This window comes from Hipposideros armiger, unplaced genomic scaffold, assembly GCF_001890085.2.
Source record: "Hipposideros armiger isolate ML-2016 unplaced genomic scaffold, ASM189008v1 scaffold_32, whole genome shotgun sequence".
NCBI classification, from domain to species: Eukaryota; Metazoa; Chordata; class Mammalia; order Chiroptera; family Hipposideridae; genus Hipposideros; species Hipposideros armiger.
This window is the reverse complement of record NW_017731382.1, coordinates 2,430,121-2,444,748: the sequence shown is the minus strand read 5'-3', so window position 1 is coordinate 2,444,748 and position 14,628 is coordinate 2,430,121. Positions and strand designations below refer to the sequence as shown.

The window sequence follows — 14,628 nt, the reverse complement described above, 5'->3', positions numbered from 1 at the left end:
CTGCAGAGGAAGTTGAATCTCATTCCTGTTTCTCTGTCATGAGCATGAGGGGAAGTCTTCCTCCTTCCCGTTTCACTTCTAAAACCAAGAAACATTTCCTGTGTCTCTTTAGCCTGTCACCTACTTCTGCCTTGATTTAACGTATTGACATGTGTAAAGTAATTGGATATACACAAATAAATTATCCCTAAAGCACACAATAATTTATTAAAATTTTAAAATAAAATTACCTAAGGAAAAAGGTGCTTTTTACTTTCAAAATAAAAATGAACTATTTTTTAAAAAGCTTTCTATTTTCTGACACTCTAAAACACAATTATTTATGTGGACTTATAAACTCTCTTTCACTTCAATATAAATACACTTTTTTTCTGGGACTAGAATTGTGGAGATAGGCTGAGAATTTCCTTGGCAAAATTTTACAATTAACTTCACCTTCCCTTACCCATCTACTCTGTCTGGCTTCCAGTTCCTAATATATTTTTTTCTACCAATTACCTAGTCATTTACTAAAAAATGAATTTATTGACAGCACTAAACACCTTATTATTCATTTTTATTAGACATGGCATACTATTTAAAAGGCTAATGCAATGGCAAAATAAGTAAACCAGAATTTTGAGGGTTCAACTAACAGAGCATGGTAATCTCTAAATTTTCAATTTCTTTCAGTTATCCAGAAATAAACCATAGGGGGAACACATATTTTTAATTTGGAAACATAATTATCAGGGCAAAAGCAATTCCCCAGAAAAGTGAGGACACGTCCTCAAAACCTGCTTTTGTAAGTCACCCAGGTGGAAGAATGCGCCAGTTATATTAAAGCCTCTGCATTCGAAGCAGGTAGGTCTTATCTGGCATTTTAAACCCACAGAATAAGCGCAGCTGAGTCTGCCAGCTTATTTTCTGTCCTGGAAGCATCTCTCCCACCCCAATGGTGCCTGGGTCTGACTGGCACTGCACATTAAGAAGCAGCGATGAACATACTTTCAAATGAATGTGTGCACCCACTCCCTTAGGGAATTTATCCAAGAAGTCTGACCTTGCATTGAAAAATGCCCAAATTGTTACTAAAATAACCAAGACCACTCCTAGCCAGAAACGTGACCACAGCTCTGAGTAATACTATTGGGTTGTCGGAAAAGTCATGATGTATTTTGTGTATGTTTTTCAAAAGTCATTTATTTATATGAAGAACAAAGATCAATGATATATTACCCGTTTTGTTCGATAACCTTCTGCCATCTTTCAGTGAGCTTCATAATTCCTCATTCATAGAAAGACCTGCCTTTGCCTTTATTTGCGAAAAACTGAACAAGGTGCTGATTTACAGCCTCATCTGAACTGAACGTTATACCACACAAGGAGTTTTGAAGACAGTGAAACAAGTGGAAGTCTGACGGCGCAGGGTCAGGCGAGAATGGTGGATGTGGCAACACATCCCATCCAGGCTCCAATCATTTTTGACGGGTGATCAAATTTGTGTGTGGTCTCGCTTTGTCGCGATGGAACACGACTCCTTTGCAATTACCATAGTTCCCCATGTGTAAGACACTTTCATGTCTAAGATGCACCTAATTTTAGGGCCCAAAATTTGAAAAAAAAAAGTATTAGATAAAGTTATTGAACTAAAGTTTTATTCATCATAAAATTCATACAACTCCTCATCACTGTCAAAACTCCCAACCATTAGCTTGTCCTCATCTGTGTCTGATGACGAATCACTGTCTTATATATTGCCTCGTCCTCAGTTCCATCTATGGCATTTGAAATGCCACACTTCTTAAATGACTTGACAACAATCTATAACCACTGTATAAGACACACCCAGTTTTTAGACCCCAAATTTTTTGAAAAAGGATGCGTCTTATACATGGGGAAATGTGGTAACAAGCTCTGGACGTTTCTGGATGATGGATTTGTTCAAACTGTCTGACTGCAGACAGTACACATTCGAATTGATTATTTGGTTCCTTGGTAGGAGCTCAAAAAACACGACACCTTTAAAACCCCACCACACTGAGAGCATAACCTTCCTCTGATGAATGTCTGCTTTCCGTGTTGTTTGAGGCGAATCATCACATTGGGACCAAGACCGTTTGCACACCACATTGTTGTAAACAATCCACTTCTCATCACCAGTTATCAGTCACTTCAAAAAAGGATCGTTTTCATCACGTTTAATGAGCATATTGCAGATGTTTATACACACCGTCAAATGAACTTCATTGAGTTCATGCGGAACCCAAATATTGAGCTTGCTTACATATCCCAGCTTCTTCAGGTGGTCGTGAATGCTTGAATGATGAATGTTCAATGTTTCTGCAATCTCTTGTGTCGTGTAACGTGGGTTTGACTCGATCAATGCCTTTATTTTGTCGTCATCAACCTCGGTGGGCCTCCCTGACCGAGGAGCGTCGTTGAGATCAAAATCACCAGCACGGAATTTCGTGAACCATCATTGGCACTGACGTTCTTGTAGAGCATTGTCACCGTAAACTTGATGCAACTTTTCACAAGCTTGACATGCGTTCTTCCCTTTATGGAAGTAAAACAGTAAAATATGGCAAAAATGCACAGTTTGGTCTTCCATCTTCAACTTGTAAAATCTCCAAAACTCAACTAAATCGCTCAGTTGTTTTTAGAATGAAGCTAGAACTGTCAGCTGTCAAATGACATAGCAATAACATAGATGCGAATGACTCTAGTACTTCCAAAAATGAACTAGTGCCATCTGTTGCAAACATGCGTCATAACTTTTCCGACAGCCCAATACAAGTTTCAGATATTCAGTCTGTGTGGTCACAGGGACCCAATGTCCATCCCCAACCCCCAGCCCCCCTCCCCTACTTCTGCTCAGCAGGGCATTGGTGGGGCCTGAGAATCCTAACATTTAACAGATTTCCCAAGATATACCCATGAGCATTTGGGGATCTCTGTTTTAGGGACTCACTCTTACATGGGCAGGCACCTCATCAGGATTGCGCCTGGGCCCCAAAATGTGCCAATGAGTGACCCAGAGAAAGCCTCTGGCACTCAGTCAGTGGTCAGCAAAACCTCAGCTCCCAGCTCAGGGCTTTTCTGGGTTCCAAGCTATTTCTCACTGGACCAAAGACTGCATTTATGGGGCAAAACAATTTGTGTTTTGGCTCTTGCCCTGGATGAAAGCGCCACTCTGATTCACTCGTGTGAAGATACATTGGTTCCTTGAAAGTAGCTCACTGTCCCTGGCCTGCCCTGAGCTGGTGCAGGTCCACCTCTCAGCTGTCAGTCCCTCTTCACTGTGGCATAAGCCCATCAGAAAAGAGAGGACTGGCTCCAGGGGGCCTGCAGGAGGCCCTGAGGTCCCGTGAGCACCCCGGCAGTGACGCACGCCCTTTCCTAAGCATTACTTTGTCTCATGACATATTTTGGCTTCTTTGAAGTTGAGTCAGCATCTTTAGTGAGACACAATGCAGAACAGACTAAGAAACATTTTCATGCATTCCAGGTGTCATAAGAAATAGACCATCAAAATTCAACCCGCACTCAGACAGAGGCTAACAATTTGCCGAGATTAATTGGCGGTGCCAGGATATGCTGTTACAGACGGTAAATGAAAATGATCAGAGGATCAGTTTCCCACGCTGCTTCAGAACTAGCCCGGGGACACAGGCAGGCTCCTGAAATGAGGTTTAATAACTTTCTTTTCTGCTTGTGTTATTCTGTAGGCAAAATTTTGTAGTTTTAATAATGATCTCCGACAGTAATAAGTTTCTCCAGTGTTTAATACTCTCTAACAATACACGGCTGTAATTACTGTAGCAAGGAATTTAATAAGTTGCAGAAAGTGGAATAAATATGACATTGTGTTTTGGGGAAAATATTAATTCCCCTCTCTGTGTTTTTGTAACGTGCGTGCTTTGACCAGGGATGGCTTTCTCCGGGGCTCTGCCTGCTGAGGAAGGAGGCTCGTGGGCAGCAGGCACAAGACCCTGTTCACCTGAGACGCGTCTGTTGTTTTCATCCCTCTTTTAGTGAGTTTGTTCTCTGGTCTCCTGCTGCCCAGCGTCCTCCCAGAGAATCCCAGGCTCATGGCGTGACGCCGGCTTCTCTGTATGTTGGGTTAAACAAAATACATGATTCAGTGACTTGTTCCTCTTTCTGAGTCACGTCTAGGAGCTAAAGCACCCCCATCATTGTCACCGTGTTCCCCTCCACATGCTGACGATTCAGTGCCAGGCCCCCATGCCTGCTTTGTCACCCTCCTACCTCATTGGCACCTCTGTCTCCACTGCTAGTTTTTCCTTCTCTGTCCCATCTGTCAGTCACCCCACCAGGGGCACATTTCCCCCAGGGGACATTTGACAAGGTCTGGGACATTTTGGTTCTGGTTGTCACACCTTGGAGTAGAGGTTTTGGGGGGCACCCCTGGCATCTAGTGGGTGCAGGCCAAGGATGGTGCTGACTACCAGGCCGTGCAAGGACTGCCCCACCCCATGGATAGCGTTCAGCCCAAAAGACGGTAGTGCCAGGCATGGGACGCCCTGCTGTATGCACGGAACTTCCCCGAGCCCGGTCCGGTTCTCCCGTATATCCCTTCTGCACCGTGTCCAGTCTCACAGCCTTGTGCCTCCCGACCACCTCGGCTGACCCCTGGGTCACTGGTTTGTAGAGCCAGCTCTCTGCTTGCCAGCCCCCTTTGTATGTCCTGGGGACTCCAAACTTACAGGAGACACATACACCCTTACCCTTCACCTCACAACTCTCTTCATCGTCTTGATGAATGGCACCAGCCTTCACGCAGCTGCTCAAGTCCTGAGCTGTCCAGTGTGGCAGCCGCGAGCCACGTGTGGCCACTGAGCACTTAAACAGAGCTGGACTGAACTGAGATCTGCTGTAGTAAAAAATGCTCACCACATTTCAAAGATGTAGTATTAAAAAGGGATGCAGAATACCTCATTAATGAGTTTCTTATTGATTACATGTGGAGATGATAATATGTTGGATGTAGTGGGCTAAATAAAATATATTATTACAACGTATTGGCCACCAGCAGCTGTAAATTACAGAACTGGTCTCATGTTCTGTGTCTGTTGAGCTGCCCTGCTCCAGCCTGTGCCCACACCCCGTCAACCGTCCGTATTGGCTTCACCCCCAAACTCACCTTGAATCCCGCACTTCTAGCTCCACCTCCCTGACCAGGACCCAGGCCACCATAACCTCTTGCTCAGCTGTTGAGCTGGCTTTATAAACTCTCCTATCTTCATCACATGGCAGCTAGAACGAGCTTTTACAATCATATATCAAAGCACGCCCCTCCCCCCCGTAAAGCCTTCTGATGGCTCCATGACGGGGTTGATTGGCACCCAGCGTCCTGCAGAAACTGTTCCTGCCTCCGCACCTCTGGGGTTCTGACGCCCCGAGCTTGTTCTTGTTCCTGGGGTGCGCCAAGATCAGGTACTCCCCAAGCCTTGCATGAGCTGTTCTCTTTCCCTCGAATGTTACTTTCCGTGGTTGCTGAACGCTGGGCCTGTTTTGTTTTCAGTAGTCAGTATTAAAGACCTTTGGATAACTTCCCACTAAGCTGGACTCGGCTTACAGGTGCTCTCGGGGACGCCAAACCATCTGTAGCGGCACTGCCACCTGCCATCCGATGTGTTGGTTTCATGCACTGACTCGTGTCCTGAGCCCCCTGTGGAACTCCGGCTTCCCAGCCACTGCGGCATCCCCAGCAGTAATTGGCACAGAGCACGCACTTAAAATATACTCATTTCTGAGCCTCATCCTGGTGAAATCGTAGCCGAATCCCAGGGATCTCTGTACATCCAGAATTCCTTAGCTCCTGCTGGGCGGGTCTCCCCTCCAGGACACGCTCCCTCCATCAGCCAACTCCAGGCTCATTGGTGGGGACGCTGGCTGCTCGCCAACCCTGGGGGTGCCCTCCCCTCACTCACGCTCTGCAGTCCCTTCTCCAGCCCCCCCTCCCCCAATCTGCGGGTGCCCTCTCATCTCCGCTGGCAGCTTGACGCCACAGTCTTCCTGGCTGGTTTTCTTCTTGGTCTCTTAGCGGTCAGTTCTCCCCACTGTTTTAGCGCCTTTCTTCCACCCCCCACAGGGTGCTGTTTGTGACTCTCTCTCCCCTGAAGTTAGAATTATCACGATTAAGCCGATGACTTTCAAATGTTTGTCCACGCTGCAAAACTCCCTCCTGTCATTCCGTCTCTCATATAATTGCCAGTAGGTAGGCATGTGTCTTCAGTGCATTGTAAAAGGTAGAAGTGATAGGAAAACAGACGTCTTCTCCAAGTAAGGAAGCGTTTTCTAATAGAGATAGCTAACAACCAAATGACCCACCTCAGAAGACAATGAATTCCTTATTAAAGAAATTATTCAGAACCAGACGCAGGAGAGGAGATGACCCCAAAGATTCCTTCCAGAAAATACAGATATTTCACCGGGAACATCTCGAGTGGAGCACACACCGCTGACAGCAGCCGGTTGGGACGGAGAAAATATATCTGTGTGTATGTGTGGGTGTGTATTTAGATGCATCTGGACGTGTGCATATGTATAAATATAGATATTAATATACACACATCTGACAGCTTTTTAAACGCCTGCGACCCAAATACAAATGAGCTCCGTGACAAGTGAGCGGCTGACAACACGCTTCCCATGCTGCATCGGGGCGCACACAGGAATTTATGACAAGCAGTAACCAGGTTTTTTTCGGACATGTGATCATCTTTTATTCTGTTTTATGTGAAAGTTAAAAGCTAAAGAACGCCATTTGCAGACCTTCAGTGGCTTCTAGCCTGGTTTAGAAATTCATGGCAGGAGATGGGGGCCAGCATGACAGCCGCCAACACCAGGGCTTAAGGTCTGAATTGCCCCCACCCCCACCCCACCCCACTGTGTGCAGGAAGGACGGAGAAGCATCTAGAAGTGGGTTCCAGCTTCCGGGAGGAGCTGAGAGGTGCCAGCTGTGAAGAAACCCAGTGAACCCCACATCAACGCACGTCATTTATTATTAATATAAAGCCACTTCCATCATTGTTTATCATGAATCTTCTGCTTTGACAGATTACCGTCAAAGGAAAACACTTCATACATTTCTAGTTAATACGGCTGTTGGGAGCCTACAGGGGCTTGAACTGACTCTGGGAAGGACACTCGCTAAGATCCCAGGGCATCAGGCTAACACTCCCGCTCGTCAGGCGGGGCCGGCAGGAAAGGCCAAGCGAGAGAAGTCCTCTCAGCCAAGGTCAACAGGAAGCAGGCACTGGTGGCGAGGAGGCCAAGAGCCGGGAGTTCGTCCTTGACTAGAGATGGGGTCTCTGCTCCGGCCCCGAGGCTCAGGGGCAGACCTCACAGGACTGCCAGAGGGACACTCAGATGGAGAGAAAGGTAGGCCATACAAGTGGCCGCTTTGCAGCTGGGGGTGTCTAGGAAGAGCGCCCCATCATCCCCCGGGACCCCGTGAACGGGAGGCGCCCTTTGATCGGCTTGCGGACACAAGCGCGGCCAACGCAGCCCTGAGGAGTTTGCTCTTTGGATCCAGGGCAGACAGGAGGAGATGGCTGGCCCTCGTCCCCACACTGATCCGCTCGCTCCGGTATTTCACCAGTTGTCCTTCACCTTCAGGACCAAGTCCCATGTGGTCGGTGCCACCACGGCCCTGAGTGCTGTGGGTCCTGCTGACCCCCGAGCCGTCCGTCACCACAGCCTCCCCACCCTCCATGGCCCCCCGCCTCTGCGCCTTCGCACGGGCCCTTCCTCCCGCCCTGTCCGCCCTCCCTTCTCCCCACACCTCCTTCCACCTGGATCTGCCGGCTTTCAGGTCGTGGATTCCACGTCCCTCCTTCACAGAGCTCTCCCTGCCGGCCCTCCACCCACCCGAGTGCGTCAGGCACCCTTTCCAGGCTCCCTCAGAGCCCTGAGATTTTCTCATCATACGTCCTCCAAGGTGCCTCTGAGCCGCCTGCCTTTCCGCGTCACCCACCCTGAGCTGACCTTCCCGACGGCCGGGGGCTGTGTGCCCTGCACTCGGGTTTTCACTCAGTGCTAAGAGCATGGAAGACATTAGCCCAAGGAGTGCCGTGTGTTCGCCTGGGGGCTCCGCGTTGCTAGAAACATCAAAAGTTTTCTCTTTTTCCATTTGGCTGTGTAGAAGGAAGGGTTAGAGGAACATGAGAGAGAAGGTTTCCGTCGCAGCGTCCTCCAGATGCAGCGAGTCCCAGCGAACTCTTGCTGGACCTCCGAGGTCAGGTTGGCCCAAAGACCTTCCTTATAAGGTGGCTTTCCCGGGCCCTGAGCCTGGTGCATGACGGCAGCTCTGGCCCGGCTTCAAAGGCAGACGGACTTTATCATAGTTCATTATCTGTTTCTTCCACTTTCATTAAACAGGATTGCCTCGTCATTTTCTCAACTCCATTGTCTGAGCTCTCAGGAAATTTGCATTATAATCGTCTTCATCCTGAGGGGCAGACACCTGACACAGGCGTCCTGTCCGAAGGAGCACACAGCTCCGCATGAGGTGTGTGTTGTCTGTTTAATTCTCAGGAGCACTTAGCAGGTGACCCCTTTGTTTGAATTCCCCCGCCTTGAAGCCTAATTGCTCCATGTGTCTTATTATATTTTGTCTAATCTACGATTGTTTCTCATTATCATTTGGTGGGCTGTGGTGTTATGTCCTCCAGTTTCATTCTCTCTCTGTTATGTATCTCTTGTACAAAATTAATTACATTGTACCTTCAAGCATAATTTTAACACTGTCTCCACTGCAATGTGCCTGTCTTTAATTAATGCTCTTCTAATGCAGATTTTAGAGCCAAATGGTGTAATATTCTGAACATCAAAGAAACAAAGGATCTAATGAAACTAAAATGAATGAGCAAGATAAAGCAGCTGACAATATTCTCATTTGAAGAAGTCAGTCACTTTGGCCTGACATGGGGTGCAGGATGGATTACTGGGGTCTTTCTCTTTATAGAGAATGACAGGGGGCGCTGACCCCAGAGCTCTGGGGTCATTGGCCTGGGCTTTATTCCACTTTTACTGATCGAACATCTCAGGGGGAATTAACCAAACACCACATTCTCCCAGCTCAAGGAAAGGGGGTGGAGTCCACAAAGGCATTTCTTGGACACGTTTTGTAGAGCAGACAAGGCACAGCCTCACCCTCAGCCTCACTGTGTTCCCGCCTCTCAGGCTCTCGTCTGATGCGCTGTCCCTTTGGTGTTCCCACTCCAAAGGGGAAGCGCTCTCTTAGGGCAACTAAAAGCACTTTCACAAAGAAGAAAACCAGACACAGTAGAAGTACACATATTGTGGCTTTATGGGTTTATGAAATGTCCACATAACAGGCGTGCTGTAGAATGTGTGCGAATGTGTGCGTATGTGTGCGTGTGAGTGTGTGTGTATGAGTGTGCGTGTGTGTGAGTACGTGTGTGTAAGTGTGTGTGCGTGTGTGAGTGCATGTGCGTGTGAGTATGAGTGTGCGTGTATGAGTGCGTGTGTGTATGAGTGTGCATGTGTGTGTGTGAGTGTGAGTGTGAATTTGCAGTACTATATGTGCACACTTCTAAAGTAGGCAATTTGTTGGATTGGACATATTTTGTACAGTTCTATTTATAGACTTCAGTTATTCAACAGCCATTTCCTAACAAATGATTAAAAAGCACTTCAGGCTAAAAGGACAATAATTTGGAACAGCAGAGGCTGAGACCCTACTCTCAGGCCACGCAGGTAAATTTGATTGGACTGCGACCACGTGATGTGACACTGAGTGTGTGGGTGTGTGTGTCGGGGTGGCCCGAGCTTTAGTCCTGACCCGACTAGTCGCTTCCAGTGTGAACATAAGGCGGGGTGTGCCGACCCCACTATTTCCTATGCCTGGCTCTCCCAGCTTCCCACGGACGGTCGCCTCTTCCTTACCCTGCCCCTTCCACATCAATGGAGTTGGAACGTGCAAGGTTTAGAGATTGTTACTCTGCCCATAACTAGATAGGTCGCTGTAGTGGGTTGAACGGTGGTTCCCAAAGAGGATACGTCCACACCCTAAGCCCTGGAACCTGTGAACGTGACCTCACGTGGAAAAGGGGTCTTTGAAGGCGTAATCCAGGTAAGGACCCTGAGATGAGGTAAGCCTAGGTCACCTGGGCAGGCCCTCACTCTTATAATGACAAGTGTCCTTATACACAACAGGCAGAGGGAAATTTGGCACACAGAGGAGAGGCCATGTGAAGACAGAGGCAGAGACTGGGTGATGTGGTCATAGGTCAGGGGCTCCTGAGGCCCCCAGCAGCTGGAGGTGGCACGCGAATGTCACGTGACTAATCGGGGACCCTGGGTGTGAGGTCCAGGGGGCTTGCGTCATTGCAATTTTTCTGTAAATCTAAAATTGTTCTAAAAATAAGGACAAAACGCTAAATCGAATTTTGTGCATCAAAGATATACAAATATCAATAATCACATAAAGATATTCATTGTTACTCATAGAAAAATGCAAGACAAAACCACAGTGAGGTATGAGTTCACGCAGAGTAGGATGACCAACGTGAGAAAGCCGCCGCTGACCGTGTGCTGGCAAGGCCCTGGAGAACCTGAACCCTCAGACGTGGCAGATGAGGCTTTAAAGCTGTGCAGAGCAGTCTGGCCGTGCCTCAGAATGTAAAACGGAGCCACCATGTGACCTGGCAGGTTTACTCCTGAGTGAATGCCTGAGAGCATTGAAAACGTGTGTCCACACAGCGCCTGACGGCAGCACGGTTCCCAACAGCCGGAAAGTAGAAGCGACCCCATGCCCGCCGGCTGATGCCAGGATAAACAGGGTCATGTGCACACACAGTGGACGGTCATGCAGTCATAGAAGGAATGAAACTCTGACACCTGCTACAACGTGGGGGAGCCTGGAAAATACTCTGCTGAGTGAGAGAAACCCCATTGTCAGTGGATGTTTTATAAACCGTGTCATAAACGGCACATCCACTTTAAAAAGCAGCCCTCTCTCCTTTCTCCTGAGGCTGCCACAGTGTATCAGGTTAAACTCCCATCTCTCCAAGGGGCCAATGTGGATTGCCACGGACAAAACGAAAGTGTGGCACGCCGGCGTCCTTTCCTGTTTTGGGTAGCACTTGCCCCCCCCCCATACACTGCTTCTTAGTCCTCTAGGAGGGCATGCCTGTGAGTGCTGCCTGTTTTTCCATGTTGGAGGGGAGCAACCTGTCCTAACCGTGTTGTGTAGCAGACGAGCCACGTTGCAGATACTCTGGGGAGGCTCTGGGGGACAGTGGTGCTCCCTGTCCCTGCACCTCTACTTCTGAAAAGGGAGGTTGCCGAGGGAGAGCGTCTGCCCCTAGTAGGGGTGCAGGAGGTGTGAGGGTACAGGTGGAGCTCCTCGTGTGCTGCTCAGATGTCCGGGGAGCCCAGAAGCTGGGTCTTCTGAGGAACACTGCAAGCTTGGGTTCCAGCCAGACATCAAACAGAAAGTGTGACATGAAAGCACTGTCAACAGCCATCTTTTTATTTCCGTGTATCACAGTGCAAAGGTTACCCATTCGCAGTATGAAATGGAAGGGGCCAAGGTGTCCGCTCCTCACCTCGGCCCAGGGCAGTGCAGACAGACTGGGGCTGTCTCAGGGACCCCCAAACACTGTGACTCATCCCGGAAACATATTAATAGGCAATTAAAGGACAGAATATGAATTCACAAAGAACAAATGAATTTGCAATTTGGCTTCCATCACTTGAAAATGAACAGACCCAGAGAAAATCAAGTTCAGCTTACGTTTAGCGCCTGTCTCAGCTTTGCATTCGAATTGGGCTTTACTTTCAGCTAATACTTGTTCTTTCGACAAGGCGTATTTCCTTATAATATACACAGTGTTGATATCACTGAAATTCCAGCAGACGCTGCCTTTATTTTAATGTCTCCATAACGAGCACGTTCACGCAGGTGAATTTCATGGGTGGCTAGTTTTACTGTGTTTAGAACAGCCAGTGATAGAGTCCACAGTCCACAGGAAGAAAATGTTGCTTGAACAAAATCATGTTGCAGTGAGCCCACTGAGTGTGCTTCCATGGGGAGGTCAGGCGGAAGGCTACTGTGCAGACGTCTCCCTGAGTCACAGGGGAAGCATGTTGGGGTCTTAGGTCGATGCCATGAAAATACCTGTGTTTTAAATTTGGACAAGTAAGACTCAAATGAGGGCAAGAAGAAAATGTGCACAGTGCTGATATTTTACTTTTCTTTTTCTTATTTTTTATATAAGCTTTTAAGATCTTTTTGATTGAGGTTGTTGCTAAAATCAGAAGCAGAGTGTCTATGTTATACAAAATGTTAGTATAAAAAAGATGAAGAAAGAGTAGAAGGAACTGAACATACATGCATAAAATGTGCATATTGGTGCTGATTGGATTTCATTTCAAGGAACTCAGCAACATCTAATCGACGGATGAGTTTGATTCTCTGTGTTGGCTGTGAACTGCTTTGAAAAAAATAACAAGACAGGAATATAATGCTGAATATATATTTTGCATAAAAATTCGTATTTCTGGACTCATTAAATTTTAGCACCTTTTCACATTTGTGCTTCAAATCCCATGAAGCATCAGTAGCTACAGGTGAGTCAGGCTGCTTCTCCAGAGAGCCTTCTGGGCTCAGGACCCCTTGTCCCCACCACTCCCTGTGACTCACCCCCGTGATGTCCCCCCGCTGGCCACCATTTCTCCCTGCTCTGACACTGACTCCTTTTTCCCCCGCGAGGATCACAGCATTCTTCCTTCTTTCTCTGCTGGTCCACATGGGCTCTGTGAGGCCAGTTGCCCTCTGTCTGTTGGACAAAGACCAGGCCAGATCCTATGACTCCCAGATAATGAAAGTCCTCCATCCCTTCCAGTCAGAAAAGAGCCCATTTCGGCCATCAAACATCCCCATGCCGAGAATGCTCAAAGCCCTGCACCTCCCTGAAAGATAAAGCGCCCTCGCCCGCCCCCGCCCCACCCCCCGCTCAGGCCCACGCGAGGCAGGTGGTGGAACGTGGACGGGGTGGGCTTCTTGTCCACTGTGCGTCCCACCACCTACCCCTCAGGCCCTTTCACCGCAGCCTCTGACCTCTAGGGTTAGAGGGGGCGGTGGAGTGGGGAGGGCACTCATTCCCAGAGCCCCTCCTAAGCTGGTGTAGGTGCCCCTGGCAGAGAGGCCACGAAAGCCCACCACCACGGCCCCACGTGAGGTGAGGGCGTCCATCTGGCAGGTGGGTTCCACTCTTCCTTCAGCCCCTGACTCGCAGCAGGGCTCACCTGTCCTCACGCCCCAGGTGGCATCGCATAATGGAAAGACAGCCTGGGCTCCAGCTTGCTCTCTCTCTCCCCCTCTCTCTCCCCCTCTCTCTCCCCCTCTCTCTCTCCCTTTCTCTCTCTCCCTCCCTCCCTCTCCCTCCCACAGCAGCTCCACCACGGGAACACTCACCACTGGGCCCCAGCCCTGTCTCAGCACAGCTGTGTCCTGGAACCACATCCGACCTCTTTCCTTCAGCTTGTTCAGGCCTTGTTCCTCAAGCCCCACAGGCTCCAGGGGACAGCTCTGCAGCCCCTCAGTCCCCGGGACGGTCTTCCCAGGTGCTGGCACTTGTGGCCCACCCCAGCCTCCGGCCTCTACTACGCATCTGACAATCGGCTGGAGGTGGCAGGTCACTCTTACCCACTTCCTTGGCAAGTCCTGGCTCGATGGTCTTGCTCTGGCAGACAGTTCTGGAAAGGCCTGAGTAATGGAGGTTGTAGGCTTGGCTTGCCAGATGGTCTGTGTTGCAAGGACTCAGCTCTACTGCAGTGGTGGGAGCACCACCAAATGCACCCGTGGATGTGACTCTGTTCTGGTAAAACTTTATTCACAGAAACAGGTGCCAGCTCCCCGCAGACCGTCCTTTGCCCGCCCTGGTCTGACTCTAAGGCATCTCTGTGGAACGGGGTGGAGCTGGCCTTTGCTGGGCCTCGGGCCCCCGAGCGCTCAGCCCACAGGGAAACACCATGCAGCAGCGCGGCTTAGAAGACGGAACCCAAGTCAGGACAAGCGGGAGGTTTCCAACGCCCTGATTCTTACAGCAAACGCATCGTGAACAAAACTAAATGACGGTTCCTGTAACTAAAATTAATTTCAGAATAACTCAAGCCCTTTTCTGGTGCATTTTAAACCTTTCAGAAATGCTTCTTAATTTCTTCTCCCCTTATTTCCTTTCATCACAAACTGTAGGTAGCAGCACGCCTCCACCAAATCACACACACACACGCACATGCACACACACATGCACACACACACATGCACACATACACGCACACACATGCACACATGCACACACATGCGCGCGCGTGCACACACACACACACTGTCACACCCACTCACACACACCGTTACCCATTCCATCCACCTAGAGCTCAACCTGACTAATATTTTGGTGGGCTGTGTTCTTGTTTTGCTTATGTGTCATTTTTTTAACTTTTCAGAAGAACAAAAAGTGATTTTTTTCACTTGAAAGTATATGATTGAAAAGCTCTATAACCTTCCGTCTGCTACTACATTGTATGCGCTTGGTTCTCTGGCTCCTCCTGACCTTTCCCTTATAAATAATGAAGCCAGGGACTTGTGCG

At 48.7% G+C, this 14,628-nt stretch overlaps 1 long non-coding RNA gene across 2 annotated transcripts; it reads right to left on the bottom strand.

Annotated features, from left to right (window-relative positions):
• Positions 1-11,485: 11,485 nt before the first annotated feature.
• Positions 11,486-13,909, bottom strand: LOC109380045 (uncharacterized). Of its 2 annotated transcripts, none has more exons than XR_002123359.1 (4): positions 13,454-13,909; positions 12,680-12,815; positions 12,368-12,470; positions 11,486-12,154 (listed from the first exon to the last, which is right to left on the bottom strand). It is a non-coding gene; the product is annotated as an uncharacterized LOC109380045 (long non-coding RNA). The 2 variants fall into 2 exon arrangements; XR_002123358.1 differs by having other exon boundaries at positions 12,368-12,467.
• Positions 13,910-14,628: the final 719 nt, after the last annotated feature.